This window comes from Lampris incognitus, chromosome 3, assembly GCF_029633865.1.
Source record: "Lampris incognitus isolate fLamInc1 chromosome 3, fLamInc1.hap2, whole genome shotgun sequence".
NCBI lineage: Eukaryota > Metazoa > Chordata > Actinopteri > Lampriformes > Lampridae > Lampris > Lampris incognitus.
In genome coordinates this window covers 115,499,476-115,505,526 of record NC_079213.1, presented here as the reverse complement: position 1 = coordinate 115,505,526, position 6,051 = coordinate 115,499,476, and the positions used below count along the sequence as shown (strand labels likewise).

At 49.2% G+C, this 6,051-nt stretch overlaps 1 pseudogene; it reads right to left on the bottom strand.

The window, feature by feature from the left end:
* Positions 1-2,721: 2,721 nt before the first annotated feature.
* On the bottom strand, positions 2,722-5,801 carry LOC130109978 (uncharacterized; annotated as a pseudogene).
* Between the last annotated feature and the right edge of the window lie 250 nt (positions 5,802-6,051).

The following is a 6,051-nucleotide window of genomic DNA, read 5'->3' as shown; positions in this document are numbered from 1 at the left end:
CGACTTCAGTTCTGCTTACGTACATCCGCCTGAGAGCGCGCCTACTGGCCTCTCTTCGTATTACCTTTAGTGTAGGCTCACCACCGTATTACTCCGTGTATATGTTCAAACCCATATACTACATCCCTCTTTTTCCACAGAACAAAAAACAAAACAACCCCATTATAGACTTGTTTGTTCCACTATCAGTTTGAACTTACTGCATTAAGAAACAAATGCCTTTGTTCGTCTTTTCTTAAACTTCAAAATGGAGATATAACACTGTCCACAAGACCACTATGAACTGTTTAGAGGTCTGGCTTTGAATGCTTACTATATCTATTCTTGACATCAGTACAGTGTTACATTCTTCATACTGTAGTGGGAAATGCCTGGGGATGTACTTGGAATGTTGCACTGGGCTCGTGCAGCTAGAGGACCAATCACAGGTTAGCTCGCGCTGTCACAGACGCAACTATATTAGACACCGCGGGAGAGACAAAGGGCCAGAACTGTTTGGTAACCATATCGTAGACTCTCACCTTAGCGTGGGATAGAGCAGGGAAACCTAGCGTATCCTGGGCTAGACAGTAGATACGGTGGCTAGCAGTGGTAGTGTTAGCAGCAGACTGCCTCGGTACCTGTAGCTAGCTGACTACCCCCGAGAGCTTCCCCAGAGAGACTGAGAGAGACATTCACCCGGTCACACCGGAGCCAGAGTACAGAGAGAGAGAGAGACACGTACCCCGGAGAGCAGCCATCCATCTCCCGCCCCGCCTAGAGCTCAGCCGCCCTGTTCCATCACCAGCCCTGGTCCCAAGGTGAGCTTGCTAACCCATTAGCACCCGGCTAACTAGCTAACTAGCAGGCTAGCCCTAGCATTGGCGCAGCTATCTAGCTAACGGTGGTGAAGCCCGGTTTGTCGCACCTAAAAGTCCCCGCCTCCATCCATAGTTACCCGGGCTATAGAAAAACCGCGACAATACATTCATTGTTCATACTAGACATTCATTACGTTTTCTTTTTTTTTTCTTAAGAACTCTGTACACTCTTTGTACCCAGTCTTTGAACACTGTCACCGGGGTCAGAGGTTTCTAGCACATGACCCTCCATAAGAGCATAACTTTTACAGTTAGCCCACTTGAAAATCACTGAATTTGGTATGGCTGCTTTACCAGCCTGCCACTTCTGGTGTGTTGGACCTGTGTGTCTGAACAGTTGACTGGTTGCCCCACATTTCTTGTCGCGTCATGTACATGTGGTTCTGCAGGCTGGCTTGGAGGTGCCTGCTCAGTGACACTGACATTACTGTCCTCTATTTCAGTATGTGTGTCATTCTGAATTGTTCTCAAGTGCCTCCTATTCCTCCTGTACCTTTGTCCTGCAGCCGTCACAACATTATATGACCTCGGCTCCTGTCTCTTCTGTTCTACCAGGGCAGGTTTCCAGCCTTGTGGAGTCTCTATACTGACAGCCATTCCCGGTTCGAGCACAGAGAGAGGTCTGCCATGTTTGTTGTAGTACTCTCCTTGTCTTTGTCTTTGTCAGTTTAAGTAGCCTCTGCTTGACTCTTGTCGGATGCCTCGGGTTGAGCACAGCACTGGCTACTGGCAATGTGCTTCTTAGGACCCAACCCATCAGCATTTCTGCAGGAGAGAGCCCAAGTCCAGTCACAGGAGTGTTCCTTAAAGTCAACAGAGCCAGGTGGGGGGGGGGTCTGTCTTAGTCTGCTCCGCCTTCTTTAGCATGAGTTTAATGGTCTTTATTGCGCGTTCGTACGTGACGGTCCGGCTGGGCTGCCCCCAAAATTCACTACAATATTAAGACTTAAGTCTTTCTTCTCCCTGCTCCTTTTCAATCATGGAATGTGTAAATTCAGTTGTGCTTGATCATGAATTGCTTGTTTCTCTCTGGAGCTGTGCATTACCATGAGCAGAATAAATAATAATGAAAATTAAATTAAAATTTGTGCAAAATATAAGCAGCATAAGGTATAAAATACAATACAGTTTACGAGAAAATACCACTTACGAGGTGCAAAAACATCAGCAAAAAATGCATTAACGGTGTGGTGGACGGATATGAAGTGGCATAAAGTTACATGTGAGTAAATACTGCAATATTGCATGTGCCCAACGGTGGTAGCACATCAGTCTCGTCGGACTGAGGAGATGTCCGAGTTTATTAGTGCCACAGCTTTCGTAAAGAAGCTGTGGGTGTGGATCGATCTGAAGAGCCTACCTGATGGGAGGGGCTGAAACAGATGGTGTCTGGGGTGTGTAACATCTTTTATGATGTTCTTAGCCCTTCTCACACACCGAGCGCTGTAAATATGTTCTAGTGAAGGCAGCTGAACACATCATTGCAAAAGCTCAACAACGACTTTACTTTCTTAGACAGCTTAAAAAATACTGGATCAAAGATCAATTTCTCGTTCTGTTTCACTCAGCCATTATCAAGTCCATCATAACATCTTCTATTAGAGTATAGTACGGCGGCACGGACTGTCAAACACAGAAAACCTGCCACTGAACATCAACCAGGTATCCCAAAATCATAGGCAACCCACTCCAAGTGGAATCGCTACATACTAACCGGACTGTAAAGCGAGCAATGAAGATCTCTGACCCCTCACATCCTGCTCATCACCTCTTCCAGCTCCTTCCCACAGGGAGGTGCTACAGGTCACTGTCCACAAAGACTGACTTGAAGATACATCCTAGGATGCACTGGGACATACCATCAGTGATGTTTCCTGAGGTCCTCGCGTGTTCCGCTTCCACTCATTGGCTCCTCCATCCGGTCCTCCCAGGGAACCTTCAGCTCTATAAGGAGCAGCTGTTTGAAGAGGCTGATGATAGCACCATGTCTGGCATCAACTAAGTTGTCGTAATGTGGTCTGGAAACATGCGCTGCGCTGCCCCCCCCCCCCCAAAGTCGACTCACAGCTCCCAGTCTGACACAGAGATGAGGAGACCGGCTGCTGATCTGGGCTGTGACTGAGGCTGCTCGCCGGCCCTGACAAAGGCAACGTCCCTCTGCCTGTGGGCTTATTTGTTGTTGGCCGTAGCTTTAGAGATGGCCTCTGAAACTGTCTTCAGCAACTGGTCATGTCACCAGTGGTAATCGCCCTTCCCCAGGGCTGATGGGCAGCTGCTTAGGATGTGCTCAAGTGAACCTTTTCCAGGACACAGAGGACATGATGGAGAATCGAACTTGCCCCAGAGATGGAGATATGCTGGGCTAGGCAGGACATCATACACAGCTTGTACCATAAACTTGATCCACTGCGGTTCTGCCTGCCAGATATCTGCCCAGGATATCTTCTTTACCAGCGCACCCTCCCAACTTGTCCATGCTCCCTGCTGCCGCATGCCCACCATTCTACTGGTCTTTTCCTCCTCGACACCTACCAGCAACAGGACTAGATGGCATTTGTTCTCGCCATGGGCCTTATCATAGCAAAGTTGTGGGATGGCTCCCAGCCCTGCCCATCCAGTTGCCACTGTGCCCACCAAAGCCCTGTCTCTCAGCCAAGACTCTGCTATTTCCAGGCCTTCCTGGGCTCTCCACTTCCTGCCTGTCTGCACCATAATGCCTGCTGAGGCCACTATTGAGTCCTTGGAGTCCCGATAGAGCAGTGCCTCTCGTGCGAGAAACACTGAACTCCTTGTCAAGGCTGCTGATAGGAAGCTGGAGTTTGTTGCTCCTCCCATACAGTGCTGCACTACTAAGGCTGTGCCACAGACCCAGCCATCTTCCGAGGTAGCTACTGATCTTCCTCTCCAAGGTCTCCACTGTCGACAGGGTTACCTCGTAAGCCAGCATAGGCCAGAGGACTCGGGGTAAAATGCCATGTTGGTGAATCTAAGCCTTGAACCTGCCAGACTTGTCTACTGTGGTGAGCCAGTTCTCAAGTTCCTTGATGGTTTTTTGGATTGCCGCTGTATCTCTAAGGCTACAGTCAAAGACCTTGCCTAGATCCTTGACTGGTTTCTCAGTAATGGATGGGATTACAATGCCATCCAGAAAGAAGCGAAACTGGTCCACCACTCTTCCCCTCTTCAACACCATGGCTCTGGATTTGGCTGGTTTAAAACTCATCCTTGCCCAGGAGATGAGCTTCTTCAGGCCCTGGAGGATCCACCTACCACAGGCACTGATGATGTGGTGACAGTGATGTTGTTCATAAATGCTCTGATGGGGGGCTGCCGAATGCCAGACTTGGACAGAGGGCCTCTGCACTCAGTTTCAGCTGCCTTGACCACCATATTCATGGCAAGGGTGAAGAGTGTCACTGAGATAGTACACCCAGTAATGATCCCCTTCTCAAGCTGATGCCAGTCAGATGTTGTGTTCCCAGACGTGACTCTGAGCCTGAAGTTCCCGTAGAAGTGTAGGATGAGATAAGATAAGATACTTTATTGTCATTGTTTGCATATAATGAAATTTCATTTGGTGGCTCTCAGACCAGCAGCACTAGACAAGGTAAATGATTTAAAAACAAGAACAAACAACATTTAACATAACATGAGGTCCTTGATCTTACTAGGTACATGGTGTCGGTCCAGGGTAGTCTCAATCAGCTTGTGATGTATTGAGCTGTATGCATTGGCAAGGTCAAGCCAAAGCACAACTTGGTCACCTTTCCCTTCGTGCGCCTCCCTGATCAGCTGGGTGACAACTCCGGTGTGTTCTAGGCACCCTGGAACTCCAGGAATACCGACTTTCTTTACCGAAGTACCAATGTAGGCATTCGTACGGAGGAAGTCTGTCATCCTTCTGAATAGGACACTGACGTGGAAGTGGGGCGGGCTAAACTAACTGCTAACCCATGCAGGCCAGCGGTTCCGACAGTCATCCTGGCTGGCGTTTGTTCCCTTGGATAGTGACTTTTTGTTTAGTTTGGATATGTGTGTTAGTTTAGATATGTGTGTTCTTGTAGTTTTTGGGTGTGTTTTTGTCTTTGTGTTGTACTGCTGTGGGCAACGGCATTTCGGTTCATTACATGTACGCAAGTGCAAGAAGTGAAATTACAAATAAAGTGTTCCTGGTTCCTGAAGAAGATCTTCCCCTCCACACCGAGGAGTGAGATGAGGCTGAACTGCTCTAGCTTCTTTGAGTTCTCTTCCTTCGGTATCCAGACTCCCTCTGCCTGCCTCCACTGATCCGCTACAGTTACCCAACGCCAAATCACCCGCAGACTCTTCCAGAGGATACTGAGGCGCTCTGGGCAGTGCTTGTACACCTTATAGGGTAGTCCACTCCACTGGCTCTGGCTGCAGTAACCACTTCCTGGACTTCCTTCCAGGTGGGCTTTCTGGTGTTGAACTCCACCGTGGGCTCTGGTATGTCCAAAAGAGCTCTGTGGGGCCCTAGCTCTTGATCAGGATCACTCAGAGTGTTGTGCAGGAAGTGGCCTACCTCTTCTTTAAAGCAGACAAGATGGCCGCTGCGCTTCTGCCCTAACAACTGCCTTGTGAATCCAAATGGATCAGCTATAAAAAACAATACACTTCCTGGCTCTCTCTCCTCCATCTCCTGTGCCATTCCGTTCTGCGCAGGGCCATGAGCTTCTTCCTGGTGATGTAACGGAGCTCAGCCAGCGGTGGTTTCTCCTCCTCGGTTGCTACCTTGAACTGCCTTGCCAGAGCCCAAAGCTCTTGTCGCAGTTGGTGGATCTTGACTGCCCTTCGGTTCATGGTGTAGTTGGGTCTGGTGGTCTTGCCTTCTTCAACACCAAACCTCTCTGTTGTAAAATTGACAATGACGGTTGTCATCATCAGAAGTCGTCTGTCTGTGACTCCCTTTGCTGTTGACATGATTATTCTGGCCCCGTCCTCGTCAAAAATGGCACCACTCTGTGCTGGCTTGCTGGAGGCCACTTGATTCGACTCTGCTGAACTACTCTGCTGGGAGCCAGAGAGCTTAGCAAATGGAGGTTCTGGGCTCTGTGGGGTGTCTTCCGGGCCGGGCTGCTCCTGCGTCTCACCATGAGTGGATCCTGTGCGCTGCGCTGATCCACTCTTCACCGCGCATTTCATTTGGGCCTGATGGATTTTAAGGCTGTGA